A 25,536-nucleotide genomic window follows, 5' to 3' on the forward strand; every position below is an offset into this window, starting at 1 on the left:
ATCGGAATAGGGAGAAGATGTTCACTTCATTTTTTACTATGGAAGACACACTTGTGGCATGTACAGATGTAAATGGTCTCATGAGGGCACCTAAAATTTATTACGAACTTACAGAGTGGAGGCCCTTTATAGATTCGTCCAAGGTGAGTTTAAAGGCAGTGCTTTTACATATTGGAAATGAACTTCCTTCAATTCCTGTAGGTTACGCAGTTCATATGAAGGAATCTTATGAAAACTTGAAACGTTTACTTCAACCCATTAAATATTACGATTTTGAGTGGCTCATTTGTGGTGACCTTAAAGTAATAGCACTGTTGCTAGGTATGCAGTTAGGGTATACAAAGTATTGTTGCTTTATATGTGAATGGGACAGTAGAGATCGTGGATCGCATTACTGCAAATGTGATTGGAGTACCAGAGAAACTCTTCAGCCGGGAGTGAAAAATGTGCAGCATGAACCACTGGTAGATCGTAAACGAATTTTGCTTCCCCCTCTACATATTAAATTAGGTCTTATGAAAAGATTTGTTAAGAGCATGAACCAAGAGGATGAAGCCTATAAGTACCTAAGAGGACAATTCCCTCGATTAAGTGATGCCAAAGTTAAAGAGGGTGTTTTCATAGGGCCACAGATTAGGCAACTATTCAAAGATCACAAGTTCGACGAAATTCTCCAAGGTGAGGAGAAAGCTGCGTGGGAAAGCTTGAAGAGTGTTTGTTCACAGTTCTTTGGAAGACACCGAGCAACAAATTACAAACAACTGGTAGCAAAGTTGTTATTGTGCTACGAAAATCTTGGTTGCAATATGTCTCTGAAACTCCACTTTCTTCATTCACATCTAGACTTCTTTCCCGAAGATAGTGGAGCAGTAAGTGACGAACATAGTGAGCGTTTCCATCAAGATATTGCAGCCATGGAGAAGAGATATGAGGGAAAGTGGAGTTCTATCATATTGACCGACTACTGTTGGACTATTGCAAGGGATGCTCCAGATGTAACCTACAAAAGGCAAGCCAAGCGAAGACGCTCAAAATAAAATAAACATAATCCTATCCTGTACAAGGGATCAATTGAAACTTTTCTCTACATTGCAGTGTAGTTCTTGCACAAAAAAGTATTTGTACATATTTTTCATGTTTTGATGTTAATACTGATTTTTATTACGGAATTGTTAATGTTTAACTTGACCACGGTTACTTTATTTTCTGTATCGCTGTGAAACTGGTATTTGCGCAATTTTGAAAAAGGAAGTACAAGGGTATAGAAAGCTATAGGTTAGCGTACTTCTGAACTCCCCAGCTTATCACATCACAGTGAAATAGAAAAAAAAAGTGAAATGTAGGTTTTTACAAGGATTTTGCTTAAATGTTCTATAAAAATATTAATACATTTGTATATATACAGCTACTGTTGTACAAGGGCGTTTTTTTTCACAACCTGAGCTAAGAAAATTCTTCTATTATCATTTCCTTTCATATTATGCTTAAATGAATGTAAAAATCGCAATTTCAAAGAATTTACATACTTTCGATGCATTCAGAGTCTCTATCATAATACCCCTACTTAAGTACATGCAATATTATATACGCCCTCGACTCCTATGGAGGTTGCGTATTCTTAGTCTCTGTACCGACCTACATCAGTGTCACCACCCAATAAAAATATTTCGTACTAACCTATGCAGAAACAAGTACTAGATCTAAAGGAAAAGAACTAAAATTTTATCTGCTCCCGTTTGACTATACTTGTGACATTTTACAGTATTAATAGGCCTATCTTATTAAATGGTTTCCGGCAGCTATTCCACCTCTCGAAGATGTAAAAATATAATTTCTTCGAAGAGGTATTTCTAAAACAAACTGATTAAACTGGACGGTGAAACAAATTCAGGCTATCAGAATTATAAAATAATGGTAGATAATTATGTTTATAAAAGATCACAATATTTTCAAACTTTTAAATGCTGGTAATTCTTTCACTTCAGGAAGAAAAAAATCATTTTTCTCCGAAATCATTGCATTAAGTGAGAACTGGGACCAAGTGAATTTGAAACAAACGACAAATGTGTTAAATAATTTCGTTTGAAATAGCTATTGTACGTATAACAACCAGTAACCTACAAATATCGCATCATTTCACAAGTTATACAACATGACATTCAGAGATCACGAACAAATCTTTGTACGACTAATCTTCTCTGACCTCAAAGTTGTTGGCACATATGACAGAGAAATTCTGCGAGGGAGAAAAGCAAATAATGCATTTTATTTTCAGACATTTCTGTACTCTCCATATAGTTTTATAACCCTATGCAGTGGTGCCATTCACCCGGTACGCTAGAACTGGTTGTTAAAATATTTCCAGTTCGCAGAACCGTTTGTTATATCCAGACATAAAAGTAAATTTACTCAGTTATACCCAGGAACAAACAAGTTTTAATTTCTTTACCTTTGTTCTCTTTGTTCTTAAAAGTTCTTAAAGCTACAGGATTAAAACATATGATCTCTCAGAATAAGGTCTAAGTGTTTATTTCTTAACCTCAAATGCTCCGATGTCAAGAATGGGAACTGGGATCAAGGGAATATAGTGGTGAGCGTTATTTATATTTGAAATGAATACATACTATCATCAACAAATGTCAATTCATTGCTGGATTAAGGTCTTCCCAATACTTTTTTAACACTTATCTATCTTGAATAATTCGTTTCCAAGATTTTCTCAGTGCTACCTAATTTCGTCTCATCACCTTGTATTAAAATGCTATATAGGTCTCTACTTGTCACTTGTGGAATGCAGTAAAAATTTTGCTTTTGTCTACCTTGTATGATTTGTTTCTTAAGAGAGAGATAGGCCTATCTATCTTTCTACCACCATTACATACATGGAATTTCAAAATAACACTGACAACGTTTGGGAGCTGATTCTTGACACCAAGATAAGTCAAAAAGTATAGACCTACCTCCGTGCACAAATGCTTTCTTTCAGAGTTATAGGCCGCTAAAAACATTAGAAACTGAACTTTAAAGGTCCATAGCTCCGAAACTATGCGGCGTGCAGCAGTTGGATCAAGATGTCACTTAGGAACTAATATATGTGTTTTCTAAGACACATGTTTCAGAAGCTGAGACTTTTTATTAGAATCAAAAGAGAAAAAGCGGACAAAATCGGTTGTTTGTGCTGCCATCTTTTGGCCTATGTCCTGGTCTTTTAATTCTGAGCTAGGCAACTTTGTCATCCAACAGTTTATTGTACCAAATTCACGGAAATGACTTAATCTCATTTAAAAAAAAAATACGTTTCGCCACTTTACCAACGAACGCCTCTATGTCGAAAGTTCTTGCTATGGTAGAAGTGGTTTGTGGAGTATGTGATAGTCAAAATTCAAAATAACTAAATTTTTTGCGCGGTGGCTCTGTGGTAGAGCGTTCACCTCGGGTGCTTGGAGTCCCTGGTTCGATCCCAGCTCGCACCCTATGCACTTTGGGGTGGACAAACACCGTGCTCTTATGTTTTCTCGGGTTTCTCCCGTTTTCTCCTACTTTCTTCATTCAACCATTTGATTCATTTTTCATCATCACCGTCTCCTTTAGCCTAGCCAGCATAACCGTGGGACGTAAAACTTTAAATATTTCATTTCATTTGGTTGTGTTTCCTTACATGATTTTCTCAAAATCCACGCGTGCAATTTTGATTGAAATTTATAAATACAAGTGTTACGAAACACTACAATATAATGTAAATATGTGCTCCACATGGGGGTAATTGTTCATAAGACTATTTCCTTTATGCGAATTATTTCTCTCTCTTTTTTTTTCCAAAGAAAAACTACTCTGGATATTTTATGCATATTTCGTTGAATTGAAGATGAGCGTCACTTTCAGCAGCGAGACTGCACGATGTATTCATTTACAGGCGAACCAAACGCGCTGCCACCTGATTTCCCGCCTCGGCAATTTAGTTCGTATTTCATAAGTACACAATTAATTATGACAAAACCATTTCCCGTGAAACAATCCACAAGGGTTAATTTATTCTTGGGGGAGAACATTTTAGAACGATTTTCTGGAAAATGCCTCAGTTAGTTTTGCTTGTATGATGTTCGAAAAAATAAATATATATATATGTTCGAGGTGACCACATGTTCGGGACAATCGAAAAATGGAAACGAAAACGTGTGTGCTGGAAACCGAATTGTTTTCCACGGAAAATGGAAACGAACAAAAATTTAGAAAACGAACATTTTTTTAGAGAAACGAAAATTTTCTTTTAGAAAATGGAAACGAAAAACTATCCGGAAACTGGAAGAGGAAAAAGTTTTTGATAAATAAAAAAAATTCCTGGGAAGCGTTTTTTTTTCTTTTCCAAAAAGGACATCTCTCTCTCTCTCTCTTTATATATTTGGTCTAGGAATTAATTCGTGCGGGTGGACAAGAGATGGCGCAACGAACGGAGCGTTCCACAGTTCCGTGTATCCACACATGTGTTGCAAACCCCTGTCATCGCGTATCGTTCGTAGTATAGGGCAGTGGATTAAAGCGTCAACAACACCAGTTTGTAGTTAAGTGAACATGGCGCAATTTGTGCCTGATAAAGTGTTTTTGCGGGGTGTCCTGCTGCATTACTTTAACATGCAGAAAAGTGCGACTGAAAGTCATCGTATTTTGGTGGAAGTGTATGGTGACCATGCTCTAGCTGAGCGAACGTGTCAGAAGTGGTTTGCACGGTTTAGAAGTGGTGATTTCGGCTTGGCAGACCAAGAGCGAGCTGGACAGCCAAAAAAATTTCAAGACGAAGAATTGACAGCATTGCTCGAGCAGGATTCGTGTCAAACGCAGGAACAACTTGCAGCAGCATTAGGCGTTGATCAAACAACAGTCTCCAAACGCTTGAAAGCCATGGGAATGATTCAAAAGATGTCACATTGGGTTCCACATGAATTGAAAGACAGAGACGTTGAAAGACGAAAAACCATTTGCGAATTGCTGCTTCAACGACAGAGCAGAAAGGGGTTTCTGCATCGAATTATTACGGGTGATGAGAAGTGGATCCATTACGAGAACCCTAAACGAAAAAAGGCCTGGGTGAAACCAGGTGAACCAGGTCCATCACAACCAAAACGAGATATTCACTGTGCAAAGGTTATGCTGTGCATATGGTGGGATATGAAAGGTGTGGTGTAAAATGAGCTGCTGCAACCGGGTGAAACTATGAATGGAGAACGTTATCGACGACAATTAATGCGTTTGAAGCAAGCTCTGGCCAGAACACGACCAGAATAGGAGAACAGACATGATAAACTTATTGTTCAACATGATAACGCTCGCCCACATGTCGCAAAACCGGTCAAAACCTATTTAGAAAATGTCGGATGGGAAGTTTTAAACCACCCGCCGTATTCACCAGACGTTGCTCCTTCGGACTACTACTTGTTCGATTGCATGAACAACGATTTGATTGGACAGCGGTTTACTTCTTCAGAAGATATCGAAACATGGGTCTCTGACTGGATCGCTTCCAAGGATGAGGACTTCTTTCGCCACGGAATCCGTACATTGCCTGACGGATGGGCGAAAGTGGTGGCTAGCGATGGACAATATTTTTCTTAAGGTATTTATGTATTTTGTGTTTGTACTACAGCTTCAATGTGTGCGTACCAACCGCACGAATTAATTCCTAGACCAAATATATATATATATATATATATATATATATATATATATATATATATATATATATATATCAGCGTCGGATCTAGGCTGGGGCCGGAGGGTCTTAGGCCTCCCCAGTTTTTCGGGTGACAAAAATAGTTTAAGCTATTGTTTATATATTTTTTAAAAATTTATAGTAAGCATAATATATCTAACACAGTCTGGTGTCTGACTACTCCCCCAGTTTTAATCTTCTAGACCCGCCTCTGATATATATATATATATATATATATATATATATATATATATATATATATATATATATATATATATATATATATATGTGTGTGTGTGTGTGTGTGTGTGTGTGTGTGTGACACATTTCGTCGTATGAGAACCAGAGTAACGTAACTCCAAAAATGCTGTTTTCGTTTTCTTCATGTTTGGACATAATTTTGAAAGCCCTACTTGGTGTTAATGGAACGGAATGCCATCTGTTCTATTTGTCGATCATCTGATGTAATGTAGCTAAACTACTATATTATTCAAACCACATCTTTCTAAGAAAATATTATTTTCGTCCTCTCGCCTGTAAACCTATGAAAATGGAGTTCCGTTCCTCTGATTCTCATGCGACGATATGCTTATTCAATGACATAACACTCCTAAAAGAATTACACATATTAGTGATGTCCTACAAATAATTGATAGTTGGATAGGAAGTATTTGGGATGTTCAAAATTTTCTGGACTTCGAATTCCAGAAAATGTATTTTCCGGAATCGGAAATTTCAGAAAAGTTCTGGTGATGGAAAAATTCAGAATTCGCAGTTTTTTATATTCTGGATTATTTCGAATTCCGAAATTTTTCCACCATCGGATTTTTTTCCGAAATCCAGATTTTTTTGAATTCCAGATATTTTCCGATATTACTTTCCTTATTCCGGAAAGTAAAACTTTCGAAATTGGCCATGGCTAGAACGTATACATACTAAAAAAATTTCTTTTTATATTTCTTGAAGTTTACTAATAGAGAGTAGGAAATAGGAGAGAAGGCAATCCAAAACGTTATAACTCTTTCTTATATAATCACGTATTATAAAGTGATTGAAGCTTTTTTTATTTTTTTAATAATAACTATCGAGTTAAATGTTTTTTTCAGGGACCAGAAAGCTATATATTTTAATGTGAAATTCAACGATGACAGAGTTGAAATTATTTGAACGGCTCGTTATGAAAATAATCATATGAGGAAGCCCAAAAATATAGGGGGCTCCGGCTGAAGTTAGGGAGGCCCGATCCAACCATATTATAGTTCATCACCATATTATACTTCATCACCATATTATAGTTCATTTGCAAGCCTACCGTGAAAATTAAGTGAGACCAGCAAACATTTCGGGGGACGATCCCCCTAGACCCCTCTGGATACGGGTCTGTGAGGAAGCATTTTTGAAACAGAAATATTCGTTTTGCTTTGCTGACACCGTCTGAACATTTTAACATCTAGGTGTAAACGCGTGTATTACAATATACAAAAGGTTTGCGTTCGTACCCATTTGTGATCTAATTTGTGATCTGTCGATGGTAACATTTTGCACTATTTTGTCAAAATGTATATGTGTAAATGTTTCTGTCGCGATAATGATCATTAAAAATAATTTTCATGTGAAACACAGATGTCACCTTTAACCCTTAATGAACTTGATTAATTTAATCTGATAATAGTAGGCGCTCTTTAACATGACATTCCACGATTTGACACATTCTCTTATCCGGTATTGAACGAAGGGTTTGCGTTTTTTTCGGTTGGATTCAGTATTTGTTGACATTGATTGTCAGTTCGCGCCAACATACAGTTTTAATTCACTAAAGTATTTTCTGTCTTTTCGCACAACGTTCCACCAAGCCTTGGATTGCATAGGTAGTGAACATTTATCGGTGAAGATCACGGTCAACCATGTAATTAAAAATGTTTCTCCGACAGTAACCGAAAGCACCATATATTTATATGATAAAACTAACTGGCATAAATATTGCTCGGATATTGACGCTGCATTAGAAACTGCACTACCACCGGGTACAGAGGAGAGTTTAAGCACAACCATAACCACACTCACGCAGGTCATTGTTACTAGCGCACATGACAACATTCCCACTTATCACGGTAAAACCTATCAGCCTGTTTTGCCTCCGCAATATTTGCACTTAGTAAGAAAATCTCGGCGTTATTATAGACAATACGAGTGCACTCATAATCCTGAATATTTAACACAGGCACGTAGATGGCAAAGAACTGAGCACAATTATATTGTCGCCCATAAACGCCTGACATGGCACAGAACATCCAGTGAGTTGAATGAAGAAACTCATCCCACACGATATTGTAAAATGTTTCATCAGTTAACCGGACGGAAAACAACAAGATATCCACTGTTCCGAAACAACGATCCTTTGCATTCAGATCAGGATAAAGCCGACGCATTTGAATCTCACTTACAATGTGTGTTCACTCCGCCCTTCGGGCAATATCACTATAGTCCCAGATGCTCAGAAACTACCATCGCTCAACTATTACAGCCATCAACCACTCATACCTTAGATGAGAATCAACCGTTAACAGTTTCAATCACCCATGACGAAATACAGACGAGTATCAAAGGAAAACGCAACACACCGCTTGGTTTTGATAAAATATCCTACCGACTTATCAAAGAATGCTCAGTAAAGTGTTTTATTCTTCTCGCAGCTATTTATACTTTTATTCTTCATACGGTATATTACCCAGTTGAATGGAAAGTCTCTAAAGTTTGCATGTTTCTAAAACCGAACAAGCCACCACATTCTGTCAGTTCGTATAGGCCGATACAACTGACTGCAACACTGGGGAAAGTATTGGAAAAAAAAAATCTCTTAAAACGCTTACATCAATATCTGCATGATCGTCAACTCCTTCCAATTTTCCAGACCGAATTTCGACCATCTTACAATATTAATGACCAGTTGCTATGTTTGATGACCACCATTCTTAACCAGTATAATAGATCGCTTCCATCTTGTTTAATTTTAATGGATATAGAGAAAGCATTCGATCGAATTTGGCATTATGGTCTATTTTACAAATTGCTTAAATTTGGATTCCCACATACATATGTTAGAGTGATTTTCTCATTCATACTCAATCGAATCGTATATGTATGTATCAACAATACCATCTCAGATACCATCTTTCCATATACGGGAGTACCTCAAGGGTCCAGCTTGTCGCCTCTTCTATACATTTTGTACGGATCAGACGTACCAGTACGTGCTCCTCCTACTTATTTATTCCAATATTCCGATGACACCGCTTTCCTAACTCTTGGAACAACTATACAACATATTAATAGAAGCTTACAACTACAGTTAATCAATTTCTTGCGTGGTGTACGAAATGGAAACTTACTGTAAATGAGGAGAAAACTTAAACGCTTGTCGTCATACCACCTAAATGCCGCAGTAAAGTTCACCGCAACCCTAATCTGCTTGATATCACTGTTGGAACACACCGACTAGAACCGACTAACTCAGTGACACATTTAGTAATAACGTACGATAACAAATTACAATGGACTGCTCATTTCCAGAAACTTGTGTTTAAAGCAAAAAAGCAGGCTAATATTGCTTCGCAGGCTCGTAGGACAACATTGGGGGCTAAATTCAAGATTGCTTATTAACACTTATAAAGCGTTCATGCGTATCATACTTACATTCGGCCATATTGCTTGGTCCCCAGCACAATCTAGATTCTACAATAGGCTCGAAATTATGGAGCGCCATGCAGTGCGCTTAGCATACCGAATCAAATTACCATATCCTAACCGAGAACTATACAATCGAATAGACTTTCCACCAATCGTAGAACATATCTCACTCTTACATAAACGATACATAGCCAAATGCCTAGAATCTCTTAAAAATATTTTTTGGACACAATATTCATAGACTCAGAGCAGGATTCCACTTTCAAATATTGTCATACACCGTTAAGTATCTTGATCACACTTCACGTAAACAACCTTCCTATGGATCACTTTCATCGCAGATTCTTTCAACGTCAAATCATTCATCAAGTCATCCCTCATCTTTTTCCATAGCTGCACAGTTCTTTCTCAACAGTAATCAGGGCTACCCATGTCTACATCAGTCTTGAGCCGCCCCAAGACAGACGCTTAACATGCATTCGTTAATATTAACCATTTCATTGTGTTGTGGCGTATAATGCACTTTCATCTCATCAATCAATCTAATATATTTATAAGAATTGTAATTATATTCAACATATAATATTATATATCCTTTCAGTTTATCTCTTCATTATTTTCTCCGCTTCTTCCTTGTTCATAACTTTCTCATGTTCTATCTTTCGCAATGCTCAGTATTTTTGTGTTTATTATATGTGTTCATGCATATTGTTCTATTTAAGCACTTTTGGTAGTACTTGTTCTATTTTGCACATATAATTTTCTTTATATCACATTGTACAACTAAACATTGTTATTTATGTTTCCACTTGTTTTCAGCACATCACATGCCGAGACTGAGGACGTAACCCTCTAGTGGCAGTTCCATATGCAAATAACTGATGATTAATACCAATGGAATGAATAATACCCGACAAATAAATAAATACTACACCAAAAAATCATATACGAAAACCATTCCTTGTTCAACCTAAAATCCTTCTCTCGAAAAAAAAAAAACGTTCCACCACATCACATCTATACTGTTTTGTAGTTCACGTAAAAATGTTACAATATATTGTAAAATATTCTTAAAGCCCAACCCTAGTTCTTTAACGCAGCTGGAGGCAGAGATACTGGAAATAGAAATAAACATCAATCGTCTCCAGGTCAAAGATAATAAATTTCATAATGCGTGATTTCAACATTAATTCCTCAACAACTTATGACGAAAATAAATAACGAAATACTTTGTACAGAAGGATATTTATATTTTCTGTCGATATTCATGATGTGCTCAACACAATTAATACATGTATTGTTTATATATATATATATATATATATATATATATATATATATATATTGGTTTATCTGTAGTATTTCCATTCAAATAATATTAACGTTTGATAATCCCGCAATGGTTCTGAACGCGCAGGATCTAAAAGCTGTTCCTCTATGTACTCCGCAAACCCGCAACGAAATATATCTATTTTCATATTTACTTAGAAGTTGCGCATTTCCTTCTATTTTCTCTATACATTTGCTAAACTTTAATTTAAAAGTATTTATTTTCTATATAAAGTACACACGTTTTAACTATTTTGGGAGAAAGTGTTACATTCGGTTATATTGGTATTGAATATCAACAAAGATTCTTGCGACACCGATCTTCTAAAAATTACAGCGACATGATTTAATAGTGTAATTAGTCAATGGACAGAAGTTATTCAACATAATTTGGATCTATAATTTTAACATTTTTACTTTGTTAAGTAAAGTCTAACATCTTTATTATTGCCCATTTTCAGTTCTAGTTGTCCATAGTGTACTTCACTTACTTTTTACAAAGTATTATGTCATAACACCCTTTTCTTGATTTACCCAAAGAATATTACAATTATCTGAAAGTCTCTGTTTAAAATAATGGACAACACAAATCACTTCTACACTTTTTTCAAATGAATGTATATATATATATATATATATATATATATATATATATATATATATAGAGAGAGAGAGAGAGAGAGAGAGAGAGAGAGAGAGAATTAAAAGGTTGCACACTGCTTTATATCATTCAAGAATATTAAGAGTAAATGGTAATAAATAATGAGTCTTATATAAAGGTAACAAAGACCGTTCTGTCGCTTTTTCACCCACCACTTTCGTACATCGACATGTCACCTAAGACGTACCTGGAAGATCAAAAATAGTCCCTATATGCATCGATGACCTTCTGCCAAGTTCTGGAAGTTCATGGATTTTAACGCGGTAGAACTTGGTGAGCAGTGAAGCGAAGAAAGTATCAAGTGCAATTTGCACCTCAACTAGGTATTTAAACTGGCGTCCTGTAAGGTAATTGGCCTAGCAATGGAACAGTTGATGATCTAACGATGCTGTCCGGGGAGTATGACGGATGCAATAGTGTTTTCCATCCAAGGCGCAGAATGGTGTCCCGGGACATCCTAGCCATGTGAGGCTTGGCGTTGTCTTGTAACAGGAGGGTCCCTTTTGCAATTCTGAAGTGCTGACTCAAGCCGTGGATCTTCGTACATGACTCACTTCTCATCACATGTCAACACCTTGTCCAGAAATGGCTCCTTTCTCAGACGAGACAGTAAAGAAATACAGGTGTCTGCTCGTGTTGCCTCCTGGTCCGGAGTTAAATCATGTGGGATCCTCGACCCAACTTGTAGTGCTTCCCAAGTTGATGGAGGTGCTGCCCAATAGTTTCTCTACTCACACTGAATTGTAGTCGTAGTTTCTCACATGACTGGCCACTGTGCTTAATTGGCCCTCACATCGTGAGTTGTGCCTGAAGATCTCTAATTTTGTACATGTGTTGTTCTTCCGGCAGGTGGTGAGTCTTCGAGTGTTTCGTCACCATGCTTAAACTTGTTAAATCACCGCTGCACTATCCGCGTAGTCACGAAACCCTCACCAAAGGCCTGACATATCTTCCGTCCTGCTGCAGTATCGTTCGACCCCAGTTTCAACTCGTACAGCAGACACGCCCTTATGACACTCTGTGGAGCTCCCATGTTTACTCTGTCCTTATGCAAGTTCACGGTGTAACTGAACTGCGACAACCAGATAGTATTTTGGATATACCTACCCCAACAACTGACCTTCCCCATATCTTCATTCGCATTCAACTCACGATGTGAGGGCCAATTAAACACAGACCTTTACAAAAAGCAAAAGAACTTTCTTTGTTACCATTCTAGTTATGAAAAAAAGGTAATCATTGATAGGTTGTTTTCTTTTTAAAAATACAGTTTACTTTATAAGATGTCACATAATATCAAGTAAGTACTAGTTTACCTTCTTTTAGTTTCCCCAATAGCACACCATATCTCTTCACAACTTATGTTACGCACGCGGAAATGGGTGTAAACACAAACTCTCTCTCATTGTTCTCATCAGAAGAAGCGACTCAGGACAATGTACAAATTCCAATCGAAGTCACGAAGGCGGACGAAGCTAAGCTTACCATTCATTAACGATAGGGGGTTGAGAGCTAATAGTCGAAGTAAGATCGGTTTTAAACAGAAACAAAGTACTAAAAATTTTTTGGTATTAAAAATTTAACAATATTATTCAATACTGTGGATTAATAATAATAATAATAATAATAATAATAATAATAATAATAATAATAATAATAATTGTTCTCTCTCATGTCAAAGCTGAAATTAGCATTTTTATATATATTTTGCATGCTGAATCCAAATTCTTAATCGAAATTTGTCAGGTTTTCAAATTAAGTATATATGAATGGTTTACGACATTTGTAACAGAGCCTTAACGCTGCTTGTGATGCACAGTAATCTTTGAAACAAAAAAATATATATTGATAGCAAAGTGCATGTGCCGGATCACGTATCGATATTTCCGGAATCAGAGGCGTCTCGGGAATACCTATACGGAGGGGCAACTTTAAAATTTTAACCAAAAAATAGGTTAATTTTGCCACACGCTACTATATATGTGCTGTCGCGTTTCTTAAAAGATAAGTGGAAAAAATGAAATGAAATCTTTGAGTTTTACGTCCCACGGTTATGCCGGTTAGGCTAAAGGAGACGGTGATGATGAGAGATGAAAAGATAAGTGGATCGTGTAGATGTTCAGCCCACTTCTCCCGAATATCGTGACGTAGGTCTTGCAGTAAAGTACGGGAGTAATAGAGTGCATTCAAAGTTCGGCCATGTTTCATTTACCCAACTTTGAACAACTTTGAGAGGAAATACTTTTTCATATCTCTTACTGCTGGGCAGCCACATGAACTCATTACAATGTCAAAGTGAGCGTTTACGTATGCTGGAAGTCAAAAGAAATCGTAAATAACTGTTGGATATTAAAGGAAGTAGAAAAGTACATTATGTAGAAACAAACAATCCAATATTCAAAGACAGTCACATCTCGGGAATACCTCTATTGGAGAACGGCTAACTTAAAAATGTGAAATAAAAATAGAATAATTTATACAGAAATACAGTAATAGAATAATTAATTATGTGCTTTTCTTCACCATCCATTTTTGTATTAGCACGTTGATGTTCTGTGTGTAGTGCAAAATTTTATGATTTAGGATTTAGATTTCTGGGGTTTCGGCATCTATGGCCATTAAGCCCGTCATGTTTTTGAAGGGTGACGTCCCTCGGCGCGCGCACTATCGGACCAAAAGGGAGGGAAGAAAGGATTGGCGAAGGCAGGAAGCGACATGGGAACTATAAGTTAGGTACGACCCCAGCATTTGCCTGTTATGAATGAGGAAAGCCCAGGTAAACCTAATTCAGGATGTTTAGCTTGAAAAGCTTTTTACATTTTTCGACCGACTGTCCGGTGCCCGGGATCGCTAGCACCGAAAGCGTTGAAAATTTTAGTTTGTGTTTGATTGAAAGAATTTACTGTATACAAAGGTGTATCAAGAAAATAAAGGAAATTTGTTCTCAAAACCCAGAGTGTTTTGTGTACCTAATATTTATTTATTTTTGTACATTCCAGATACGAAGATGAGGCAAGTGTAATGGCAATTTCAGTTTTCTACATCAACCTGCAAAAAACAAAAATATATTTTAATATAGCGCATCTATTTGAACATTACTAGAAGGAAGAGGTGCGCGGTATTCTATTTACTTTTATGGGCGAAGGAACAGAAATCATTTAACAATCATCGAGAATTGGTAGATGTTCGTGGAGAGAGTGTTATGAGCAAACACAAATGTTTGTGTGTGGTGTAACTCATTCACAAGTGGTAAGAGGATTGTTACTGATAATGCCAGAAGTAGCAGTCCAGCAACGTTCATTACCGACAGGAATGTTTGTGACGTCGATGAGTTTATTCATCAAGACAGAAGAGTGAGGTTGCATAATATTGCAGACACCTTGCAAATCTCATATGTTTCAGTGAGCAATACTGTCGATGACCCATTTGGATTCAGGAAAGTGTGCGCGCGCTGTGTGCCAAAACATCTGAGTGAGGACCAAAAACCCGTTCGAATGGGCATTCCCCTGACCCACCTCATACGATACGTCCAGGAAGGAAATTCATTCTTTCATCTCATCATAATGGGCAATGAAACATCAATATCATTTGTTTGGATCAGTAAAGAAACATCTTAGTGGGCAGCGTTTCGATATACTGGAAAGAGCTGAACAGTCTACGGTCACTTTGTTAGAGAACTTGGAGCAACTTTTCTCTGCATAGGATATAAACGATTTGCTGTCCTGTCGGAATGTATGTTTGAACTGCAATGTCGAATTTGTGTGAGATATCATATGTCTAACATGATACAGCACGAAATTTTTCGAATACATTTTTTAGTTTGGTCTAGGAATTAATTCGTGCGGGTGGACAAGAAATGGCGCAACGAACGGAGCGTCCCACAGTTCCGTGTGTTGCAAACCCCTGTCATCGCGTATCGTTCGTAGTATAGGGCAGTGGATTAAAGCGTCAACAACACCAGTTTGTAGTTAAGTGAACATGGCGCAATTTGTGCCTGATAAAGTGTTTTTGCGGGGTGTCCTGCTGCATTGCTTTAACATGCAGAAAAGTGCGACTGAAAGTCATCGTATTTTGGTGGAAGTGTATGGTGACCATGCTCTAGCTGAGCGAACGTGTCAGAAGTGGTTTGCACGGTTTAGAAGTGGTGATTTCGGCTTGGCAGACCAAGAGCGACCTGGACAGCCAAAAAATTTCAAGACGAAGAATTGACAGCATTGCTCGAGCAGGATTCGTGTCAAACGCAGGAACAACTTGCAGCAGCATTAGGCGTTGATCAAACAACAGTCTCCAAACGCTTGAAAGCCATGGGAATGATTCAAAAGATGTCACATTGGGTTCCACATGAATTGAAAGACAGAGACGTTGAAAGACGAAAAACCATTTGCGAATTGCTGCTTCAACGACAGAGCAGAAAGGGGTTTCTGCATCGAATTATTACGGGTGATGAGAAGTGGATCCATTACGAGAACCCTAAACGAAAAAAGGCCTGGGTGAAACCAGGTGAACCAGGTCCATTACAACCAAAACGAGATATTCACTGTGCAAAGGTTATGCTGTGCATATGGTGGGATATGAAAGGTGTGGTGTAAAATGAGCTGCTGCAACCGGGTGAAACTATGAATGGAGAACGTTATCGACGACAATTAATGCGTTTGAAGCAAGCTCTGGCCAGAACACGACCAGAATAGGAGAACAGACATGATAAACTTATTGTTCAACATGATAACGCTCGCCCACATGTCGCAAAACCGGTCAAAACCTATTTAGAAAATGTCGGATGGGAAGTTTTAAACCACCCGCCGTATTCACCAGACGTTGCTCCTTCGGACTACCTCTTGTTCGATTGCATGAACAACGATTTGATTGGACAGCGGTTTACTTCTTCAGAAGATATCGAAACATGGGTCTCTGACTGGATCGCTTCCAAGGATGAGGACTTCTTTCGCCACGGAATCCGTACATTGCCTGACAGATGGGCGAAAGTGGTGGCTAGCGATGGACAATATTTTTCTTAAGGTATTTATATATTTTGTGTTTGTACTACAGCTTCAATGTGTGCGTACCAACCGCACGAATTAATTCCTAGACCAAATAGTTATTCGCAAAATTCACCATACTTTTTGATACACCTTTCTTTTTATACAAATAAGGTTTTATTTGTTTATTTCAAGCAGTAGTACACCATATGGTGAGGAAGCATTGTTTTATTTTTCTCGCATGTTGCATCATAGCCTACCCATTTCGTAACTTCATGATATAACTGATTATTTGTCTCCTTTGGCCCAAAAGTGATAAACGTTATTGTTAAATTTAAATTTTCCAGTGACTCTCCAACCACAAAATGCACATAAAATACCTTCTTGGATGGGATAAGCTAATCATGTGATGTGAAATCAGAAAGTTTATTTTACACAGTACGACATCTTAGAGATATATTCTAATGGTGATTGCACTGAAAGCTTTATAAATTTAGTTTAAAGGAAAGAAAAGCAGTCACACTCCACCACATTCATTTTTGTCTCCTCCGGCAGACTTTAGAATCAAATAGTGGCTTTTCTCTACTTTACAAACTGTTGTTCTATGTCATTGTTTGAGCTGTGGAGTTTGTTTTCCTGCCTCTGCTCAGAAATCCTACAACCACTCACGGAAGTTCCAAAAGTTTCGCCAATGCACCCTGGGAGTTAGCAATGATCCATTATTGTATTCTAGCCATCCACTGAAAGCAAGGGGAAATTAGTTTGAGAATTTACGGCCAAACTAGCCAACTGTTGTACATATATATACGTGTGTGTGTATTTAGAAATGGGCTCTGTTCGTTCTTCTCTTTATCACCTGGCAGCTGGCAAATTTGGCATTGTGAATAGGATAAAGGAACATTACTGCCGTCAAAGAACATAAGCCTGTTGAAAACTTTGAAAGGAGAAAATATCCAATAACTTTTGTACAGTGCATTGTTTCCTTTTTCTTAAGTAAATTGCTTATTTGCATTACGTATGCGCATATATTTTGAACTCTTTATTATCGAAAGTATATATGTTACTGTTAGAATTATGCGTTACAGTTACGAGTGTGTTTGTCACAGTTAGGAAATAAAAAAAAAACTATAATACATACAATCTGCTACCTAACAGCCTTGCTCTTTAGAGTTTACAGGAAATAAATAAATAAATAACAGTATAAAAGATTAAATCATTATCGGCAAGGACATACATTTTAGCGCCTTAAAAATGTAGCCTTTTCTATTTGTTCAAAAACTACACATGTGAATTAACTCTCAGTCCTGTCATTTTCTTCAGATTAATGTTCTCGATTTCTGTGTGTCTTATTTTTATACAGTGTTATAATTAAGGTTAGTGTAAAGGGTCAAGTTTTGCCTATAGATGTCACTACAGCCTTCGTATCTCTCCCATGTATTTTTTACCTTTCACGAAAATTTACAATTTCTTTCGCAAATTTCAACGTAGAGACTTCAAATTTTTAGAGAAGGAACTTCATAACCTATTAAAGGGAACAATCCATGCCGATTTTTAATTTAGAATTTTCTTCATTGTTGAAACAATTCCATTGTTAAAGGTTTGGATATCCATTTCAACAATGAAGAAAATTCTAAATAAAAAATCGGCACGGATTGTTTCCTTTAATAGGTTATGAAGTTCCTTCTCTAAACATTTGAAGTCTCTACGTTGAAATTTGTAAAAGAAATTGTAAATTTTCGTGAAAGATAAAAAATACAGGGAAGAAATAAGAAGATTGTACTGCCATCTATCGACAAAACTTGTCCCTTTAAACCAACCTTAAGTAAAAAAAAATAAAGTTGAAGATTTAATCATAATTTCCAGTAGTATCTCATTAATTGTACTGTGTACTGTCATCCACCTAGTATCGTAATGATCGACGGCGAAAATCAATAACCTCGTAACTCATCAAACCCAACTTTTCAAGGGAGCAATAGTCCAGGATCTAGCCATAAGACCCGTAGGAACGGCCTGTCTGACGGCTTTTCTCTTCTGATTTGAAGTTTATGCTTAAAACCTAACTTTCAAAAATCGTGGGTAGACATTTTGAAAACCGGCGGTTTGGTTGCAGTGTTGCCATCTCTTATCTCGCAATTTTTCCTCTTTGTCGGATATTACATAATGAAATTTCCTTGCTATGTTCATGAAAACTCTCTTCTGATCTATAATTCGCGCTTCAAAACCAATAAAATAACCATGGGTAAATATTTTGAGAAAAGAGTTAGTTTGTTTGTAGTGTTGCTATCTCTCATATCACGTTTGTCACTCATCAGATGCTGACGGGAAAATGTATCTTGTTTTGTAATTTAATGCACTCTTCTGATCTAAAGTTTATACCTCAAAACTAATGAAAAAGTCGTAAGTAAACATTTGGGAGAACAGATGGTTTGTTTGCAGGGTTGCCATCTCGCATTTTCTCCTTGTCGGATCCTGCACAAAAATTTTTCATCATTTTCTGCATTGTTGCCGTTAAGTAGTGTAATATCTTTCTGAAACTATTACTCTGTTGAGAAATGCCTTTCTAACATGCGCTTAGTAGGTTGAGCGATTGAAAAGTAGGATGTTGCACTAGAATAAAATTATTATAAAGACGAAAATAGTTATTTATGCTCATTTAATTCTTTCGTTTATTGTGTGTGTCCACAATAAAATTTGATTTCTACAGTAGGAAAATTTGGCACTTTGTCACATTTTACACTTTATTGAAAACTGGAAAGCAGATGTACCAATTCTTATATTTACATGTAATTTAAATTAATTAAGAAATCAAGCTAATAATAATATTGGCCAATATAGTAGTAATCTGTACGCTATATTAAATTTATAAGACAAATGAAATTGTAGAGATGTAAAATATATATGTGGAACTTGAGAAAATTCAGAATACGAAATAATTGTGGTAAAAGTGTGTGACAATTGTAGTGACACTTACAGAACCTACCCAAAGAAATAATATAAATGTAACACCTAACAATTTGTTCCAAATAGAGATTAGTAACAAAATCAAGAGGAAAGAATAATATTATAGTTTGTGATACTTGTGTGTAACACTTACATCAGCTTAGAAAACCTAGACGTATTACTGCATATTAGAACACCTACACAGTGGTGGGAAAATTACTATTAATATTTCATTTGAACCGAGAGATGTAAATATGGAAAGCTAATTATTTTCGCAGGAAGAGTTACACTTACAGTAGGATACACAAGATGTTGACAATTTCTGTTATCGACATCTTGTATTGCACTGTTTACAACCACATGTTATTGTCAAATCGACATATATATATGATATTTAGGTTTGAATTGGGTAAGCGTTCCATTTACAGAAATTTGTATCCGAACTCTTCTGGATTCAGTCGTACAATGAGCATGTTTTGTGTAGCGCATACACACCTATACAATTGGTAAAACGAACGCTTACTGTGACCATGCAATGTAGATGAAGTAGGTGGTACTGCCAACAGATTAACAGTCTTACTGGTTTGATATATGTGGACACGTAATTCATCACAGGATTTACACACTGTGCCTGGTTTCATTACTTGATCCAAGTACTCCGCCGCGAACTTATATTCCTCGTCTGTTGGTGGTATACGTGAACCAACGTATCTCAAAAATCTCTCAGGATGAACCGTCAGATCTGCTGCTTTTGTTTCTTCCTTACTAGTCACATCACAATCTGTTATTAGTGTGTCGCAAGAATGACATCACATCATTCGTCACATGAAGTCGTCAAGTAGAACAAGGACATCGGTATCGTTTGACATTACTATAATACGCTATATACCAGTTCTTAAAATGTATTGTATATGTGGGGTTATTCAAAAATCTGTGTCTTCGATGGGGGTTTGTCAAGTCTCTGTTTGAAGTCTGTAGTGTAGTAGTGCTTGGAAGTACTAATGCAGGAGTTGGGCCATCCTCGCCAACCAAGCCACTGAGTACTACCTTATGAGGTGAATAAGACGTGTGAATGTTAAGGTATTCCATTAGTGCATTTTGTAGCCTTACTCTATTATCTGATGAGATTATGCCTAAAATCTCGACATCATCACTGGCAGTTTAGTGTCTGGTGTGAGCGCAGTAAGTGGTACGCGGATTTACAGACGCTCTTCTTTCCCTGTCTGCACATTTTTTTTTTTTTTTTTTTTTTTTTTTTTGAGGAATAAGCTAGGTAGCTATCAAATATATAATCTTCACGTTCATGTGGACAGACATTTCTTACACGGTTTATGAGAGCTGCAAACATGTCTGAAAATGTCTGAAGAGATTATGTTCGTGTTCGTCGTATCTCACACATAACATCTATCACAACAGCAGTGGAAGTAGATGAAGAAAGTACTTTACGTGTCTCAGTCTCCGGAAACATCTTTCGTAAGTCGATCATCAAAGAAGATTTCACAGGTTTAGTAGTCATACTGTTACTATTGATGAGGATAGTATAGGATGTCAAGTCATACTAAGGAATTATCTCCTATTGACAAACCACTCTCTTTAGCAATGTAAACAGATCTTTCTAGGCGAGTTATTTACCTAACAATGTTCTTTGGTTCTTGAGCTACTGTTGTAGGTATTACTCGAGTTGTTAAAAGTATTGGAAGCTTCTGCTCATATATCACAGCTGAAAGTGGCTTCTTTCTAATGATGAGTGTTTCTTTCCTGAATTTTAACTACTCTGCGTTTGCATCAGAATAATTGAGTAGCTTCTGTACGCATCCTTCTGCAAGCGTTCATTAGTCAATGCATTGTGAAGCATTGTTTCTGAAATATCATTATTTGGATATGAAGTAGTATATGCATTCAACATTTTCCCAAACTTCCTTGCATGGAAACCATGTAAATCGTGATGTAATTGAAGTTCATAATCTTTATTCGATACTTCGAACATTTCCTTGAACGTGTTGGTAATAGCAAGAACTTCATGATAAACGATTTCCCATTCAGCTGCATAACCCTTCTGCCTTGTTTGTCCAACTATGCCTCCTAGAGACGTCTAGGATCTGTTTATTTTTTCATTCTACATTATTTAAAATAAAGCCCTTATACACATGATACGTATTGAACATATGAACAGCCAGTTATAGAACAACGAAATCTCTTGCTGCAGCAATTGATGAGTAAAAAACGTAACATGAAAGATGTCAGCACTGAAAACAAACCAGTGTTATCTCAAAAATTTAATCCATGGTAATCTCATTAATTTCCAAGCACGAACTCCAGTTCTGAAGATCGTGTCTATGCACAAGACAAGGAACTTTCATTCTGAAGCATCCGACAAGAAGACATGCGAGATGAGAGATGGCAACCCTGCAAATAAACCATCGGTTTCCCAAAGGTTTAAACGGAATTTTTACATTAGTTTTGAAACACAAATATCAATTCAAAAGAGAACAGTCAGTACAAAACAAGGAAACTTTTTTCGGCCGTATGGGGTGAATAAAAAGCGTGATATAAGAGATGGCAACTCTGGAAAGTAACCGTCTCCTCAAAATATTTAAAAATGGTTAGTTTTGAAGCACGAATTCCAGATCAGGAGAGAGAGAATCAATGATCAAAAGCAAGGAAATTTCATTCTACAGCATCCGACAAGGAGTAAAAATGGGAGATGAGAGTTGGCTACCCTGCAAAGAAAGCATCGGTTCTGCAAACGTTTACTCACGATTTTTTCATTAGTTTTAAAGCACAAATTTAGATCAGAAGAGTACAATATAAAAGAAACATTTTCCCGGCAGCATCTGATGAGTAAAATCGTGATATGAGAGATGGCAACACTGCAAACAAACTAAATGCTTTCTCGAAATTTTTACCCATAGTTATTTTATTGGTTTGGAACCGCGAAGTTTAGATTAGAATAGAGTATTCATGAATATAGCAAGGAAATTTCATTCTGTAATATCCAATAAAAAGGAAAAGTGGGAAATAAGAGTTTGCAACACGGCAACCAAACCGCCGGTTTTCAAAATGTCTACCCACGATTTTTAAAATTTCGTTTTTAAGTATAAACTTCAAATCAGAAGAGAACAGCCATCAGACACGCCGTTCCTACGGGTTTTATGGCTGGAGCCTGTATTAAATAAAAATGTACTAATTTTATATTATCTTATATGGGATACGAGGTTTTAAAAGTTAGTTTTTCACGTTTCTTATTGTTTTTTTCGTTTACGAGCTTTTGCACACACGTAGATTCAGATGTGGGGAATTGCATGCAACCAAAATCTAAAATTCCATAAAAAGTGGAGATACGAGGTTTTGCACTTTTGCCATCCAGAGTACTAAACTTCGTTTAAATTGATAGCATGGTTACCGAACAGCATTAATTTTTAGTTTGACAAAAGATCTCGTGTGGACTTTCTCAAAAACTACGCATGTTGAATGTGTGAGGAAACGACTGGACCGGTTGAACTGAAATGTTCAACACATTCAGAACTTGGGTAGAGCTTTAATTGTTTTCCACTTTGATTAAAATATGTATCCCAAGGAGGAAGATGTTCAAATATTTTGACAATTATACGTTATTTCTAATGCCTTTGAAGATAGAGAGAGAGATGAAATTTTGCATGTAAACTCCTAATGAAAATTAAGTGTACATGTTTCACAAGTTTCGAAAATTTCGCTTTTAAACGGAGAAGAAGGTATATTTTTCCATATTATTTTAATTCTCGATATGTATACATAAAGTATTCTTCCCGTGCGAAACATGATCAGTTTTTGTGAAACCAAGGAAAAATTAGATGGATTTTTTTAAAGAAAAAGAAAAGTAATTTGAATAATTCTTGTACAATCAAATGAACTGCCTGTTTTACCCATGAACTTACCCATCACATTAAGGAAAACTCTACAAATTAAATTTCGTCCTAAGGAAATACGGTAAAAGAAAGAGGGAAAAGGAAGTGAATGCAATTAAACGACAGTATATTTTAGTATTCTTTTTCTGGTTAAATGCACGGAATTATTTTTTTATTCTACTTAACTGGAAAGTGATAATTAAAGAAATTTAAAAGGCCATTTTGTTTCCTGGTTCTCTTTCTTCCATTTTTGTGACTTTTGTTCAAGGAAGAGAAAACAGTAATAAAGGTAATTAAAAACAGATAGTTAACACTTACTGGTTGAGTTCATTTCCTTTTAAAGTTTCCTGAACAGGAAGTAAAATACAATCCTAAGAAATATATGGACTTTAATATTGATTTATTTTTGGGCAATTGTTTCTTTGTAGACGAAAAGATAAAGAAAAATAGTTCAAGGAGGAAATTTAATTTTAAAAGATGAAACTAGTGCTATTTTTTGAAAGGAAACATTATACAGGATGTCTCAACTATTACGAATGGGCAACACAGGGTAATTCAAAGGGATTTTGGATTTAGATTTGTGAGCTTTCAGCATCTATGGCCATTTAACCCATCATATATGAGGAATAACGTCTCTCGGCGACGAGCGCACTATCCGGGGCAAGGGAAAGAAGAAAGGATTGGGGAAGAAAGGAGGCAGTCTGGGACCTGTAAGTTAGGTACCACCTCGGAATTTGCCTGGTGTGAAGAGGCTAACCAGGAAAACCTCATTCAGGATGGCTGGCCTGAAAGAGATTTTTACACGTTTACGACCGAGTGCCCCCACCGGGAAGCGAACCCGGGACCGCACGCACCGAAGTCGAGAGCGTTAGCGACTACGCTAAGCGGGGCCAATAATTCAAAGTGAACGTTGTATAAAAATTGAATGGTTATCTGCTAGGATTGCTGTAATTTAATTTACTTTAGAAATACTCGCCTAATAGAAAACATACTGACAGTCACACTCCATTATTGATATTCATAGATGCTCAATGAGGTTAACATTTTTACGGGGCAGGTGGCTATAAACAATAATCAAGTTTTTGTCACATCTACTGGCGGATCTGAAAGGTAAAAACTGGGGAACAGACAGAACCCAAAATATGATATGTATATCATGCGTTACTATAAACTTAAAAATTAGTGTAATTTATAGCATAAATAATTTTTGCCACTTAAAAACCTGGGGGCCTAGGGTTCCGGAGCTGGCTTAAATCCGCCAGTGGTCACATCACGGCTTCTTTGTTGATTTTTTTTCGTTACATAAGCCGTTAAACAGCCCATCTCCTTAAAGTATTTATTCACCTTAATATGTTATGCTAATGAGGTCTTTCTTCAAAAATTTTTCTTCTGCAAATGACTTGAACAACTGCTACCAATGAAATTCTATCGTGTTCGAGTACATGGTAAACCTTGCGGCTATTTCACATTTCAGCGCCGCCTATTGGCAATCTTGGAAAATAGCGAGTTCTTTTTATTAAATGAAACGTGAAGGGTTACACCATGGTGGAAAGACTACAAGGTGGATGCAATGCAGTGTTACATTCTTGTCGCTTTGGCGCATGACGTCATCTTGGTCGCAGACGTGGCCAGCGAAAGTCAGATGAACTTTTAACAAGCGCTTGCTCGCTGGTATCTTACACGCAAACTTCTCTTCTATTTATAGTGATCTTCAACGAAGTAAAATTTTTAGTACAAACAATAATTATATAAACGTAATGTAATCAATGCTTAAGCTAAGTGAATTCAAAGGAAGATATTTACAATAGCAAAAGAAACAGCAATATCAGCTCGTATTAAACAACTTTGAAGCTTGAACAGATCAATATTGCTCACTACATTCTCTGCTTTTTCTTTTTCTTTTCTTTCTTTCTTTCTTTCTTTTCTTTTTTAAACATCTGAAGTAATACACTCGAGTATGTATAGGCCTGAATAATCTATAACACAGTGTGTCGTTAATGCATTTCATTATTATATATTTATGTATGCTCAAGTATATTTTCGTAACACATTGATCGGTTTTGATTTACTATTATTATTATTTTGCTTGGAAGAGAATTCTTTACTGATTATCCCATATAAATTTTGAGAATATCTCAAGGGAGAATTCATGGTTTTCGTAAACAGAAATGCACGTACATATATATTCGTTATGCTTGGACAATTTTTTAAGAGGTTGCTCCCTTCCATTCGTAAGTTCCTCAGAATCTCAGGGGAGGTTAAAAACTTTATTGAGCAGGGACGCACATATTTAATATTTTAAACATCGTTTTTATTTTTGATTTATATAAAAAAATCATCTTATTTGAAATCGCT

This window comes from Thermobia domestica, chromosome 7, assembly GCF_964235325.1.
Source record: "Thermobia domestica chromosome 7, izTheDome1.hap1.1, whole genome shotgun sequence".
Classification (NCBI taxonomy): domain Eukaryota; kingdom Metazoa; phylum Arthropoda; class Insecta; order Zygentoma; family Lepismatidae; genus Thermobia; species Thermobia domestica.